Here is a 16,510-nt window from a genome sequence, read left to right on the forward strand (position 1 = left end):
TCTACTAAAAATACATACTGTTCAAGATACAGAAATGTTATAGTAATATCACTTATTTTTATGGACCAATTCTTCTAAGGGGAAAGAAAGAGTAAAAGAAAAGAAGAACTACTATTTATTGAGTTAATATCAGGCACTAATCATTATACAAAGTGCTCTACTTAGCAATAGTAATCACTGATTCTTTTTAATGCACTTGTGTATGTTAATAGGGGATAGGCATTGTCCTAAGCACTTTACATGTATTAACTCATTTAATCTTCAATGAGGCAACTTCTATTATCATCCTCATTTTACAGATGAGGAAACTGAGACACAAAGAATGTGAGGAATATGCTAAGGTCATACAGGTAGTAATCACTTAATCCCCATAGCAGCTCTCTAATAGAAGTGAGCATCTATCAGGAGCACTCTGTGTTCCAGGTACCAGGCCAAGCCAGGCCAAGCAGTTCCCATTCATTGGCACACTGCTGCCCCAATAGCACCCTGTTTGCAGATGCGGAAGCCGGAACTTACAAAGGCTCAATAACTCACTTGGTGTCTCACAACGAACAAGTAGCTAAGATTGGAAATGATCCCAGAACTGATCCCAGAACAGACCCTCTTAACCATCCAGTGTGTTCTAGAGAAGCCCAATAAGTCTGGGCCAGCAGCATAAATGTACAGCTGGCTGCTTGAGGATGTCCTTTTCTGAACAATCTTCAGAGGAGTGTTTTAGCTAAAGGCTTTCCAAACACTTGAACCAAGCCAGATCTCTCCCAAAGGACACTCAAGATCCTCTCCATTGGCAGATGGTGGGCTTCATGTATGCCAAGTCAACAACTGGGAATCTTTGTATTTAACAACAACAATAATCATCAGTCACTTTCCCACTTTTCATTCAATCTTGATTACAAAATTGATTCAATAAGTATTTATTGAGTACCTACTACATGAAAATTAATATGATGAGCAATAAGAAACATTCAAACAGGTATGATTTTTCTGAGTGTATAGATTTCAACCTTATAATTTTGAAAAGAAGTTAAAAGAGCTTCAGTGATCTGTTGGGTGACAGCCATGGCCCTGAAGAAACTTATATGACATATCAGGGGAAATTCAATCAATTTCTCATAATCTTCTAGAAAAAGTCAATGCAATTATATCAGAAAAAGAATTGGACTAAGAGTCAACAGACCCAGGTGCTAGCTGAGAGCTGAGTGACCTTGAACAACTCATTTCACTTACCTACCTCCATGTCCTGAATTATAAGAGGATTGGTCTATAAAATATCCAATATCATCTCAGTTCTGATTTCTGCCCTAGCACTAGAAGAAGGTCTAGATTCAGGCAATGTGCTGGAAAGCAGGAGAAGAGTGGACCTGGTACCTAGAGTGGTGCCAGAGACACTCATATATGAACTAGGAGGGTTTCTTAGATTTAAAAATAAAAGACCCCAGAAAAAGAGCACTCCAAAGTTATCAGCAAAAAATGCAGTGAATTTTCCAAGACCTGAATTAAAAATGGGACACCATAAATAGTAACCCTGCTAAGTAAGTAATCTCAGATGTACTTGACACTTGGTTAATGGGATTTAAAGAAAAGTAAACATGCACCCACACAAATGTATGCACACATATAATACACGCACATCCCCTTGCACAGAAATGAGTGAGTGCTTCCCACTCTCTCAAGTGGAGCAATGAGCTGCTCCAAGCATCAACATGGAGCTATTATACAAGCTTGCTGCACTGCACCAAATTCACTGAACACACAGCGCGCCTAGAAATGCTACCACATCTTCCTACAAGCACAAAGGAGGCCCTGGAACTCTTCCAAACCCGCTGATTTTATCAGCTAGGTAAAGGCATTCATTTAACCCGCTGAAATAACCGGACTACAAGCTGGTACTTGGCAGCCCTGGGAAAGGCAGCTTCTCAGTGGAGAAAAATCAAAGGTCTGCAATCCAGGAGAAGAAAGGGGATTCTACGTGGATCCACCTTGGAATTATTCAAATGATAACGAAAGTTGAATTTTAGTGCCCACAAATGATATTTCTTTGCACAAAAGTATTGTGCAGTTTGGGCACAGAGCATGGAATCATGAGGAGGTAAATTCAATAGGAAACTGCAGAAATAGGGAAGAACAGTGAACATTTAGCAAGCAGAAGGCTAACACTAGTGTTTCTACTGCAAAATGCTGGAGATGCTGCATGTTCATCCATTACAGGGTTTATATGAATGAAAAGTCGAAAGAAATTAAATAATCACAGTCTTCTCAGCACAGATCTCAGTTCATTCCCCACTCTGCTCCACAAATGATGTCAAAATCCTCTGAATCTTCATCATGCATTTGGCTTGCTCTTTGAAGCTCACTTACTCTTGAACCGGTTACACTTGAATCTCATGTTCAATGGAAACTATCAATAAGGTCTTCATGACCTTCGATTTTTCACCCACACATAGATATCTTTCACAAAATATACAGGGTGCTCACTGCCCACATCTCTGGGTGACTCTAAATTGTCACTCCCTCAATTTAAAGCTTATTTTTTTACCTATAAAATGTGAAGTTTGTTTTACTTTTAGCTCTGTGATGCTTATTTTTAAATGGTGGCTTTTAAAGGGAAAACCATGGAGAGGCTTCAGATGTAACAAGTCCAGAAGATGGAAAGAAAAGGAAATGAGACCATAGTTTTATTGTTGCCTCATTTAGTCTTGATTAAAGTGAAACACACACACACTCATCTTTTTCCCTTTCTTCACTTAGAATCTTTTTGTTTTCTATTCTTTATTTGGATTGGCAGCTATTGAAAGTAAGAATCCTAAGAGGCAGAACCCTAGAATTTGAAAAAAGGGAGTAACTTTGAAGAGCACCAGAAATGAATGGAGCTGATAAATATTAGAGAAGAGAATTTACTTTTTGAATTTAGAACAAACTCTTTCCTCTTTGAGTATGAGCTATGTTTCCATATGTGTCTTTGTTGCTTCTGTCCTCAGAGTTTGTGCCCAGAAGGCACAGAAAAGTGTCTTTCTGGTCCAGGAAATAGAGGAAGGTAAGGAATAAAACTTCCTGCTTTCTCTGTTTTGTTTGTTTGTTTGTTTGTTTTTTAACTGCCAGGAAATGCCTGCTTCCTCTGTCTCTGAAGTAACAATCCCTGAGATCCCAGTGAAGGAAAGTTGGCCTCCACCAGGCCTGAGGTTCTTTCTTTCAGGAGTTAACCAATCATGTGGGTCCAGATGCCAGACCAGATTGTTCCCCCTTGGGGGCGGGAAGTGACTGCCAGGGTCTTATCTTCAGGAGCTGAGAACTGCATCCAGGGCATGACCTAATTCAAGCCTGCGTCCTTCTACTATGCCAGCATTACCTCTGTTGATATTACCAGCTGTGTCCATATGGCCCACTTCCATTCATTTACACACACACACACACACACACACACACACACACACACCACACTTTAGAAAAGATTTGGCCAGCCATTTAAATAGGCTAGCTGCTCTGGTTGCATCTTCATTCAGTGTTCTTCCGTTCATTATGATTGGTATGGTCCAAAGGAAGAGGTTATTTCTTAAGGGTGTGAGAAGAGATGCATTGAAAATGCATTCCTTAGGGAGAACTGAGATATTCTTCTCTAAGAAGGTCATAAACAGATCACATTGCATTAGGAGTTTCTTTTGCCCTGGTTTCTGGGCCCTGGAGAGCTGAGCTTTATGATCTACAAGGTACAGTTATCTGATTAGTGCTGAAGAAATCATCTTTTCTGTGTGAGCTCTTTAAAGCAAAACTAAGTTTTGTCAATGATTCTTCCCAGAAGAGAATGGTATCTTCAATTTGAGCTACAAAGCCCCTGCTGGCAAGCATCCATACTTTCCTATAGCTGAATCTGGCTAATTTAAAAGTCACCTCATGAATTTGGGACAGGACAGGTTGGAGGTATGGAAAAACACCACCATTACAATTCAGAAGGACTGTCATACTACTGATAACCAAAAATAAAGCTGTAGAAAGGAGAGGGGAGGCAAGCAGAAGAGATCAAGGGACAGGCAAAGCAGAGCATAAAAAAAGCAGTGTATGTAACACAGGGTATTTTCAACAAACAAAGCACTGAGCTATTCTAAAGCACAACTACAAACACTCTTCTGAAACACCTGTGACCAAAGATGGGACCAAGTTATGGCCTTTCTCTTCCTATTTTTTAGAAATACAGAAGACCTAGAACAACATTTACCAAATAAAACATGAGAATAAGTAGGAAACTTACCAATGTGCTTAAAAGTGTCTGTCATCTATTGAGGTAAACCAAACAGAAACAAGTATATGAATATTATCAGGGTCTCATATTTTCCAACATTTATTTAATACAACTTACACAAAAGAGCTTTCTCCCAAAAAAAAGGGGGTGGTGAAGATTGTCACTCCTATTTTCCAAAGTATTAACTACATTTCACTCTTTCATATTTATGGTTTAATAAAATTTGAACCTAGGAAGCAAGTGACCTGAGTTTTAGTTTAGTTAGACTGTTAAGGACCATTTGGCTTTTCATGACTTTCAGTTCTCCATCTGCTGAATAAGGACTCCAGTCTTGAGGAGGTCCTCCATGATTTACGGAAGCATCACTGTCCTCTTTTTAGGACAGGCTGCATCTCCATTAGATTACATAATGGACAATGTACTAGACCTAGCAAAGAAAGGCTAGCCTGGCTTGTTAATGTAAATGAAAGCAAGAAAACAGTATCTTAAGTGGGAGAGAACCAGTAACATCAACCTACATCTGGACAATACTAATATTTTGTTTTAGAAGAGGCTTCATTGACATTGTATCATCTGATTCTCACAAAAGACTCTGAAGGCTAATATTCATCAATGTTTTACCAGTAGGGAAATTCAATGATTTTTATCTAAGGTCACCAGAGAAAAATCTTTTTAAAAAATGAGTAAATCGGACTGAAACTCAGGCCGATGGTTTGAAAGTCTGTATATTCCATATCAAATCAAATCCACCAGAAATTGTATTTCCCACAGACACTTACTGCCAACATTATGTCAGTTCACTATCAGTACTGTTAGGTATTCCAACTACCTCCTGAGTAGTTTAAACAAATAAAGACCTTCAGTGCTAGCCTTAGGAAAAAATGTATCAGTGGTTATACATACTTGAAGGAGTTTATTTTTCTTTTCAGGGCACAGGTTTGAAAGCCGCCTATAGTAGGAAGCAATGCTGATTATTTTTGGTATCAACAATGTCCCCAAAAATGTATAGAGAATAAAGAAACTAGCTCTTGCTTAGTCTTGTTTAGCTTGTCTCTATGCATGGCATCCCTGGGCTGTGTGGAAGGAAAAACAAAGGAATCCCAATCTTTGGCCATTCGACTGCATACAGACGAGGCTGTCCTTTGTTGGGCCACAGCCACAGGAGCAAATTTATTTTATTTTTTTAAGATTTTATTTATTTATTTATTCATGAGAGACAGAGAGAGAGGCAGAGACACAGGCAGCGGGAGAAGCAGGCTCCATGCAGGGAGCCCGACATGGGACTCGATCCCAGGTCTCCAGGATCATGCCTTGGGCCAAAGGCAGCACTAAACCACTGAGCCACCCGGGCTGCCCACATAGGAGCAAATTTAGGCCTGAGGATTCTCCAAGGAGAAAGGAAGTACCAAGCAAGTCTCCACAGCAAGCTTCTCATTGATCTAGGCAATAGTAAGTTCTACAACATATTAAAGCTCAGCTGTCAACAGGGCACTATCCCTTGAAGGTGGTGGCACCAAGCAGAAAACACAATCCTGCACCCAAAAGAACTCACAGGCAGGGATGGCTAACCCAGAAGTAGTTACAAGTATGTGCTTGGTGTCTTTGTAAATTACAACAGCAGAGATCTCAGGAACTCTCTGGGACCTGGAAGGTAACATTTGAGTTCAATCCTGAAAGATGAGGGGGGAGTCTATCATCTAAGCTGTGCAAGGGCACTGCACCTGGAGGTAAAGGCATAGAAGAAAGAATATCTGCATTTAGGAAAGAGCCTAGATTCTATAGGAAATGGGGAGAAGTTTAGTGTGGGAATTGCAGACAGTGATCCTAACAAGAGATTCTTCAGGAGTTCTCAGAAAGGTACCAGTTACATTGTTGAAAACACTCTGAATCCTTGGTTTTAATTGATTTTTAAATCAATAATACAATGACACTTAAAACATCTATTTCCATCCTCAATCCAAAAAGAAATATATATTTTCTTTTAATGAAAGGAGATATTTATCAAAACCTTCAGATTAAATTCTATCATCTATCTATCTATCTAGCCATCAATCCTTATGATTCCTTCAATAGTTCAAATGGAAGAGGAACAATATAACCTCAACACTTCCCAAATCCCTCCACGAAATCATACATGGCTGTTCAAGACAGGGAAATAAAATAAGCTTTAGAAGACAATAACTAAACAACATGGATTTACTGAATATCAATTCTTACCTCCAAAACTACCACACCTGGTTTTTATCATCACTCAGGCAGGAAATGGAGCAATTGAACAGCAGCTTTGCCAGAATGAAGCAGGAAGACACAGCCGACACACAATTATCAAGATGTTTATTTCATCTAAGAAAATGCTCCATGTGCCATGCAAGCCATAGTCATGAAACACTACATATTGAAAAGAAATGTTCATTTTCTGAGAGGTCAACTGGGGAAAAAGAATGGAGTTTCTTTTTGCTGTTTATACAAAAGAAAATCTATCTTGAGCCAAAGTCAATTTGCAGCACTGTGCTTTGCCTAACATGGTGACACTGTAAATTGAAATTATCAATAAAATTACCAATATCTCTACAATCAACCAACATGTATCATCACGTTTTAATCAAATGAAATAGTCCTTCTTTCCATGGATTTTCCAAAATATTTATTATTTGCACAATCAGGCAGCACACATCCCATGCTGGCTACTTATTAGTTCCGAGTATGTCCTCAATTGTGTAATATCCATTTCCTGAAGTGAGGGGGCCATGTCCATACATCTTCACAGTACAGGTCAATTCAACCAACCAAACATATCTTGAATGTCTACGTTTTCCAGATACTATACAAGGTACAAGGATCCAACGACTAATCAGAAGCCATTTCTGCCTGTGAGAGTTGGCAGCCTCATTTTATTATCACAGTAACTCACAAAGCAATTATTCATAGTGAGCACCAAGAAATATTTGGTGAACAAACAGGTGGATGTACATGTAAGTAAATAAATGCCAATTGCTACTTCAAAAATGTTTAGAATGAGAGTTGCTGCTTTTATTCTGAAAGTTCATTTCCATTTCCATTGCCAGAAAAAAAATCACCTTGAGTGTATTGACTCTTAGGAATTCTCCACCCAGCTCTGATCAAGCACTGGTCATGCCTGCTAGGAGGCTTTGGTGTTTATGGATATAGGAGTGAGTATACTATTCTATTGATCTCATTTCTATGAGCTTTAGCTACAAAATTATTCATATATATAATGTGCATATCAACATATATAATATATATTGTATCCAAACAGTGCGCATATATGCATACACATACAAACATGTAGACACACACACACACACACACACACATGCCTTTTCTAAACAAATAGATCAAAGAAATCAGTGGTCAGGAGAAAATATTATAAGGCCTGCTATTCCCCCTTGCTACAAATTTTCAGGATCTTTTCAGAAAAAAACACATATTGCTCTAAAAGTCAGTCCCACTTGCGTAGACATAAGAAACCAGTTCCAAGGTGCCTCCCAGTTTGGATCCTGCCAGAGAAGACTAGGACGATCCTCTGAAGTCTACTTCAAGTGCAAGAACTGTCATTTCTGTGAACCCTCTCCTGTAAACACAACTTGTAATACTTCCCTACATTCTTTGCAGTCTGTGTAACTTAACTAAGCTTCCTGAGAGCTAGTACTATGAACTGCTCACCTTTAAATGCTTACTACCCAGAACGGTCCAGGTCAGACCCCACCAGCACAGGAAAGGACACTCCGTGGTGTGTATTAAGTGTCTTAAATTAAATTTAGGGGATCCCTGGGTGGTTCAATGGTTTAGTGCCTGCCTTCAGCCCAGGGCGTGATACTGGAGACCCAGGATTGAGTCCCGCATCGGGCTCCCTGCATGGAGCCTGCTTCTCCCTCTGCCTGTGTCTCTGCCTCTCTCTCTCTCATGAATAAATAAAATCTTAAAAAAAAAAACAAATTTAAAAGGCATTTTCTTTTGATATATGTTGTGAATCCCCCTTAAAATAGTTGAGTATCCCATAGCATGCCACAAGTTTCTGTGTGAGAGACAGAGTTGGAAATTTCTGTCCCAAATATCATGCCTCTAAAATATATTAGCTTGTTCCTATGTACCTTAGGGAGAATCCCAGGCCTGAAATAAACCAGTAAGACCTCAAATACAGCAAGGCAGTGAGCCTAACACAGATTTATTAAAGCCTTAATTCCCTCTTCTTACCTTCTAGCAAATTACTCCCCTTTACAATATCCCAGAATATTTAAAAAAAAAAAACCCTGTTGTATATTACACTCTTTCAAAATATACCAGCACCATGAAAGAGTAGAAACTAGGACATAACTAGTTTAATGCATAGTAAGTACTATGCAATCTCATAGCTACATTGTTCAAGGAAGAATAAAGCATTTGACCAGTGCAATCTAATTAAGGGGATATATGCCCTGCCAGATGCAGGGTTTCTTATTAAACCAAGGGGATTACAACATACCAGAAACAGGCAAAAAGTTTAGCCTTGTTGCCTGTGGGGAGGGGATTTAACTATCTTGAATCCTAAATCCCTGATGCTTTAGTCACAATACTCAACCAAATCATTGTGACATGCTAGGGTGGGAGGAGGGGTGTGAAAAACAATGCTACCAGCAATGCTTATAATATTAAAGTTTACCAAAAAAAAATGTATTTTTGAAAACTTATGGTAGATTCAAAATTAGCTCTCCAATATCATTAGTGCCACTTGCATCCCAGTAGGCTTCCTTGAGTGCAGACAGGAGAGGAGACTATAACCACATCAAGGATGGAAATTACAAAAGAGAATTCTCACATGTATGGATGCCAGGCATCATGCAAGTTCACTGTGAAATTAAACGTGTTAAAACTTTGAGAAACATTTAGAAAAAAATTAAAATATATTTACAGATTGTCAGAAGTCCTCTTGTGTTTGTGTGTCTGTGTGTGTGTGTGTCATGGGTAAAAAACAGGGTGTCAACATTTATAATATTTTATATATACCTTTTGCTCAGGTATCTCAAGCAGACCTCTTGACAAATCAGAATTTTTTTTGGAATTTTAACTAATTTTTTTCTTTTTTAATTTAAATTCAATTTGCCAACATAGAGTTTAACACCCAGTGCTCATCACATCATGTGAACTAATTTTCTCTAAGGTTGATTATAAAACCTCTGAGATACTGAAAAGTTATAGTAAAAATAATGTAGCCTTCTGTCAAAGTAATCATTATGATCACCAGTTTTATACACTAACTTCTTCCAGAATGGAAGAGATGCAAAAGGCAGCTCAAAGTGAGTCCATAGCATTCTACTTCTTTAGGTTTAAGGCTGCTTTTCATTGTTTTTGTGGGTCATTTGAATTCATTAATTCAATTCATTCAATCACTTACTTTTCAGACACATGATATAGAGAGAGCAGCTTGCTGATTGCCTCTAGTCATAGACAATTCATTTTTCCTAAATATGGATGAATTCTTACTTTCTCTATAGCTTTGAGATGTGATTTTTTAATCATATCATTATTTTTAATGTCCAACGTTTATGTGGACCAGGGCTTTCTCCTCAACTCAAGTTTATAAATTATCGATTGGCTTGTGAGGCCAATAAGGATACTTCTTCTTGTCTAATTCGGTTTCTGGGAAGACTTCATACAGGTTCTCAATGGTCATCTGATCAATGGAATTATGTTCTTCATCTTCTCCAGCTCTTTTTCATATTCTTCAATCCTGGCCTTTGACAGAGACAAAAACTCAGCACAGCTTTTCACATCTTCTTTTTCCTCAGCATCCACCTGGACAGTGTATTTATCCTCTGGCACAGGAACCTTCAGGGCATTAAACTTCTTCTCAAAGTCATCTACCAAGCTAGCCTTTGCCACATTGGCCTTGTAGTAAGCCCAGTCGATAGCAGGTGGTTTCTCAGGAAGAGTAGCCAACCTGGAGGTAAGCATCTCATTCCAGGATTTCAGGGAGTTGGCAATGGCCTTCTGGTTTCAGGGTATGATCTCCCCGAAAGCTACCCAGTCAATGGTTTTTAGAGCAAGTTTTAGCCCAGCCATCTTGAAATCCTTCACCGACCCCCTGAAATGTGATTTTTAAACCTTGTTTACTTTTTCTACAAACTCCCCAAAATGTGGGAGTAAATTCTCAACATGCTTGGGTGACTTGGATAAGCAGCGGAAGCAGGAGAGTTGTAGATGGCTTCCTTCCCGGGCAGGACCTGCCCTTCATTACCTACTGAGGAAGGAGCATTCCCTCACACAGGACTTCTACTGTATGCCTTGACTTGTCTGAACAGCCTCGGCTCAGCAACAGATTTCTAGTCCCACTTCCATGCTCTGCCTGGGCAGCACCCAGCCTCTGAATTGCAGTTTGACCAAGGACCCTTGCTTACTTAGTTCCTGCCAGGGCCTTCCAATAAATTCTTCTATTTATAAGTGTCTTCCCTCAACTCAGATAAGCCCTCCTCTGCCCAATCTAGCCTCCTACAATTATTTGCAAGATTGCAAATCCCTGCAAAGAGAAAGTCTAAAGCTATAACTTGACCCTGTCTTTCACTCCGAATCCTTTAAAATCAAAACTGACCCCAAACATCCTTGATTTTTTTTTTTTTGGTTTCTTAGACTAGTGTTTCTCCATTCTTTTACTATCATGCATCACATAAAAATTTATTATAGTATTTGACATTCTCAGTAAATGGAAGAGGCAAGGGGCTCCAGCAACTCTGTGTCCCTCCCAGTACCTTGAGGACTGAAAGGACAAATATCTCTGCACTCCTATAGGCCATTCAAGGCACATAGGTGGGGAAGATCTAAACTGCTAGAAGCCAGAATTCAGTTTGGACTCCAACCACAGAGGGGGCTCTGTATGAGCTGCCAGCACCAAGGCGTTTTGAGTGTAAATCCTGAACCATCAATGTGTCTTACCCAACTCAAATGAGGCACCCAGCTGTACTAGTCCACTAGGGCAGTCCTAACAAAGTACTGTAACCTGGAGAATTTAACCACCAGAAATGTATTGTCTCGCAGTTCTGGAGGCCAGAAGGCCAAGGTCAAGGTATCAGCAGGATTGGTTCCTTCTGTGGCTTATGAAAGAGAATCTGTTTCATGCCTCTTTCCCAGCTCCTGGTGGTTTGCTAGCATTCTCTGGTGTTCCTTGGCTTGTATAAGCATCAACTCAATCTCTGCCTTCATCTTCACATGGCATCCTCCCTGTGTGTCTCTGTGCCCAAATGTCTCCTTTGTGTAAGGACACCAGTCATTTTGGATTGAGGACTCAACCAACTCCAATATGACCTCGTCTTAACTAATTACATCTGCATGACCCTTCTTCCATATATGGTCATATTCTGAGGTACTGGGGGTTTGGACATCAAAATACGAATTTGAGGGGGATACACTCCAACTCATAACACTTGGATGATATTTATTACTACCTGTGGATTACATGAGACACGGCCTGGCACAGAGTGGGTTGGTATCCAATACATGCTAAATAAATTTGCACATGAATGCATACCTCTTGCCAAGCAAGGTTATTCATCTGGTTTGGGGTGATGAAGAAGTATCTGAATTTGGGATGATGTGGTTTTCGTGATCACTACTGAACACTGAAGCCTACTGAAGAGAGAAGCTACTGCTGTGAGAAAGTTTCTAAGACTGTTTCCTGAAAGCTGGAGGCACTCCTAGCTGTCTGATCACAGCAGAAGGCTCTGAATTTGAAGCTCCAGTGCTATAAATAGTAGTTAATCTTATCCTTCAAAATGTCATATGTACTTATAAAGACGATTTTAGTGTCATATAAGAGTCTCTGAGTAATTTGATTTATAGGAAAAGAAGACCAGAGAGAACTAACTATATTATAATTAATTACATATGCAAATGGTAGACTAAATTTAGATGCACAATTACATGTCTAATCATAGCTGGCAAGGGTTGGGAATTGCATTGCTGGACTGAGAAGCGTGCCTCCTCCTCTGTTCAGGTGCTCACCTCACTCAAGACCACTCTGACTCTGGATGCTAAGGAGAAAACCTGGGAGTGTCCACGCTCCTGCCCTGGTGATATCACACAGTCCCTCTGAGACTCACCCAGCCCAGCCCCAACACATGTGTGAATGAATAGCACACGGCGAGGCATCTCTGCAGTGAGGACTGACCCATGCCCCCTATAAGGAAGCGAACGGAGGTAACTGCTCTCACTGCTACCAGCCAAACAGCTGTGACTGTGTGTGATTGCTTCTTAAGTGCAAACAATGTCAGGAAAGTCCTTCTGGATCTAAGAGAGCTTCCCATGCACTCAAGTCAAATGACAGGTTGCCCTGTGCCCTTCCATCAACTCTGAAACAATTAGCTCTGTAGGATTATGCTGATGGCCATTTCACATTTTTTGGAGGACAACAGCTAAAAATAGTGATTGATATATAGATATATATATGCTATGCACTGCGTGTGTGTGTGTGTGTGTGTGTGTGTGTGTGTGTATGAACAGAGAGAGAGATTGATGAAAACCACTTTGCTGATATCCCCAAACTGTCATTGTGCTATAGTTTCCAAGTTTCCAAGTCATATTGTTGGGGATTTTTCTGAGAGTACCTACCAAAGTGTATCTGTGAACAGATGCACACCTGTATGGTTTCCATATTCCAAATGTATGCATATGTCTGTGTGTGTGTGTGTGTGTGTGTGTGTGTGTGTGTGTCTCCTCCCAAAGCAACTGGAGGGTATACGGCAAAGGATAACAGTTCGTGAGTTAATTAGGAGTCCTAAGTTGAGTCCCAGTCCTGCCACTAATGAAAAGAGGGAAGAATGATTTCCACTACCTGAACTATGGATGTAAAATGAAAGAGATTGTGTGAAAGCATGTTAATAAACTACAAAAAAAAATGACACTCATGAGTCTTACAGATTAGCAAAAATAAGAATCATGTAGTAAAAGTCTCAGAAGACTTTGCATTCCTCCAAATGGAGACAGGATTGACTCTTCCTGGCCCTGTGACACATCCCCAGCATCCAATGGGTGCTGCGTTGAGTGGGGTCAGGCATCTAGTTTTATCCTGAGTGTTTGCTTGGGACTGGAGTTATTTTAGAGAAAATGGTGAATAGGCCAAGTTTCTCTTCAATGTTTTATACCTTTCGCGCTCCTTCCCTTTTTTTTTTTTTTTTTTTTTTTTTTGGAGATTCATTCTCTCATGCAACCAGAGAGGAGAGGGATCAGGTTTGTTCATTCACAAAACAGGCCCTCCCCTTACCTGCAGGGGATACATTGCAAGACTCTCAGGCCCTCAGAGGATGCTTGAAACTGCAGGCAGCACTGAACCCTATATATACTGTTTTCCCTATACATACGTACCTATGATAAATTTATAGAGTAGTCACACTGAAAGATTAACAACAACTAATAATAAAATAGGACAATATCCTGTAATACACAATATAACAATAATTGTTCTAAACAATAACATTGTTATACAATTATAACAATATACTATAATAAAGGTTATATCAATGTGGTCTCTCTCAAGATATCTCATTGTACTGTACTCATTCTTCTTGTGATGATGTGAGATGATAAAGTGACTCCATCATGAGATGAAGTGGGGGGAATGATGTAGACATTATGATGTAGCATTAGGCTACAGGGGGATCATCTGCTTCCTGATAGCAATTGACCTTACATCAGTGAAACCATAGGTGGGGCGTGGAGGGCTACTATAAGAGGCTGGAGTCAAGGCAGTACCCTGACTCTAAGCATATGCTCTCTGAAAGGGTGTCTATGAGGACAAGCCAGGGAGCACAAGGAGAAACGCTGACCAGCATTTAGCTACTCACCTATATGGCGCATAACTATATAACCACACCTCCTTAAATGGTGCTAAAATCTGGAAAACAGCAATGCAAGATTTAATGAAGCCATGGTGTATGTTTATTACGAATCCCATAGGTGAGAGCTCCTTTTCTATTGCCTTAGCTCCTTCTACCAGATTTTTAGCCAACCCTCATAAAAGAGACTCCCAGTGGAACAAGGAGGGTTGTATTTTATCGATTATGGGCTCAATTCATAAATTGGGTGGTTAATATAGTTCTAACACATAGAACTTCAGGCCACTCAAAAGTTTTAAACTTTTTTATTTCTGCTTGACACACTGTAGAAGAAAGGCACCAATTTGCAAGTTAGGAAGGCAGAGTGCAATCTCTCCTTGATGGCAAACAGCTGGATGACCTTGGGAAAAACCCCTCCAGTGCTATGAAACACATTTTTCTTCAGATGATTGAATTGACATCTATAGCTCTCATATTCTTTGATTCAGTATTAATCAGAGAAAGCAGATTCCTGCTGACTGCTAGAAAGTCAAGTGAACTGTTTTAATTTCCATAGTATGGATAAATGAGATGGTAAGGTATTTTAGTTAACTTGGAGTTACTGTGTAACAAAGACCAATTTTCAAGGAATCCTAACGCAAACAAAAATGTATTTAACAATGCAACTATAACAGCATATGATTTTTAATGCACTTGAAGTTTAATACCTCCCAGGGTCATCATAAGCACACATTTTCATTTACTGGTAAATCTGGAAGTTAATGGAAAAATTTTTATAAATTTTTGTTATTAGACTCAATATATTTTTAAAGCATGTGCATGTGCATATGAGATTATTACAGGTAAAGGTAACTGAACATTTAGACTACTGCCAAAATGTGCTCACATTTCACTAATTTTTATCAGGCCTCAATATGTTTTCTAAATTTGGGACAGGCATACTAAATACAAAATGAAATTCCACATCTGATACATAACCAGGAATAATCCAGTAGTTGGTAATTCTGTAATGAATAAAAAATCATGGCTCATCCTTATTAATTGGTTCTGATTAATTTATATGCCCCCTCCTTGCCTCACATTTTAATTGTCAAAGTGACTTGAGATTTCTAAACATTTTTTCAACCCAAATGGTACCGGGAACAGACCAAATTTCCTAAGGCAGATCCAAGCCAGAGCGGTCTGACTCAGGCAAGATTGAGCCCAGGAACATCAGGATCCAAGAGAAGCACTTGGACACTGGAACACAGGGTGGCTCACCAACCACCCTCTCTTTCAGCATTCTCTGGGATGAATAGCTAATGGGCTGAAGACATGCCTTCTAGGAAGAGCTTCAGCATTACTTTTCTAAACACACCTACATATGGCTTTATAAATATCATGCCAAGATGCATAGACTATGCCATGAACAGTTAACTCAGTGGCTAGATACTCACAATTTAGCAACTTTAAGGTGTAATTGCTTAAAACATGCTTTACCACCAAGACTGAGGCACCACCATGGTAATGGAGGAAATCAATAAAATATACCCAGCATGGAGTACAGGAACACATTTATTACAAATGGGAAAGACCTATTAGGACTTTCTGTCACAATGCCAATATATAATGTATCCCTGTGGCTTTGGGGATCCCACACCTGCCATGATTTTAATGGTGGTGAGTCATGGGCATTTGTGAAGATAGAATACTTCAGTGCCTATGACTGAACCCTTGAGATGCACATAATCTAAAAAATTATCCAAAACTCTGCCTAACATTTTAAGTCTACTTTTATTTATAAATAAAGGTTTGATTTAATACCTCCTTCCCTGCCCCCTACATGATTTCCCTCAGGTGCAGTTATCATGATTAACTTTGCAAAAATAATGTAAAACAGAAGCCTACATGGAACTTTCAGAGTTTCAGAAGATTAATGCATTTGTTGTTTCATAGCAAAGTGTGTATGAATCATTCCTAAAACAGACATTGTAACATGTGTTCTAACCCCACATACAACTAATAAAGAAATAAATATACATCCATTCTCTCTGTCTGATCTCTAACTCTTCCTCAAACAAACAAAACAAATAACCAAGCAAACAGAAAACCTTAATAGGTAATATTAAAAACAAAACAAAAGCTAGGAAAGTGTTCTACTTTGACCTCTTTGGTCCCTTCTCCTCTCACAAACTGATCCTTATGCCAGCATTTCATAAACTGGCAAACAACATAAATGTGAAATAGGACCCTTGTGGTTTCTGTCCATAACATAAATTTGGTTAGCATTGACTCCAATGATTTTTTTTCTATTTATTTTGCCCAAGTGTAAGGTTTAAAAAGTTGCTGCAATGTCAATTTATGAATTATTATTAACACTGCGTCAGCATTTGACATGTTCCAGGATATAAGAACTACTGAGAAAAATTGCTACACGTCAGCCTGAGACATTTCAAGTTGCATTAGTCACATATTT

At 39.3% G+C, this 16,510-nt stretch overlaps 1 protein-coding gene and 1 pseudogene across 3 annotated transcripts in view; both read right to left on the reverse strand.

The window, feature by feature from the left end:
* The window catches only part of FGF14 (fibroblast growth factor 14), a 624,343-nt gene that overhangs the window by 527,141 nt on the left and 80,692 nt on the right, over positions 1-16,510 (reverse strand). The window lies entirely within an intron of this gene.
* On the reverse strand, positions 9,775-10,322 carry LOC140599313 (ATP synthase subunit d, mitochondrial pseudogene; annotated as a pseudogene).

The sequence above is a fragment of the Vulpes vulpes genome, chromosome 6, assembly GCF_048418805.1.
Source record: "Vulpes vulpes isolate BD-2025 chromosome 6, VulVul3, whole genome shotgun sequence".
Taxonomy (NCBI): domain Eukaryota; kingdom Metazoa; phylum Chordata; class Mammalia; order Carnivora; family Canidae; genus Vulpes; species Vulpes vulpes.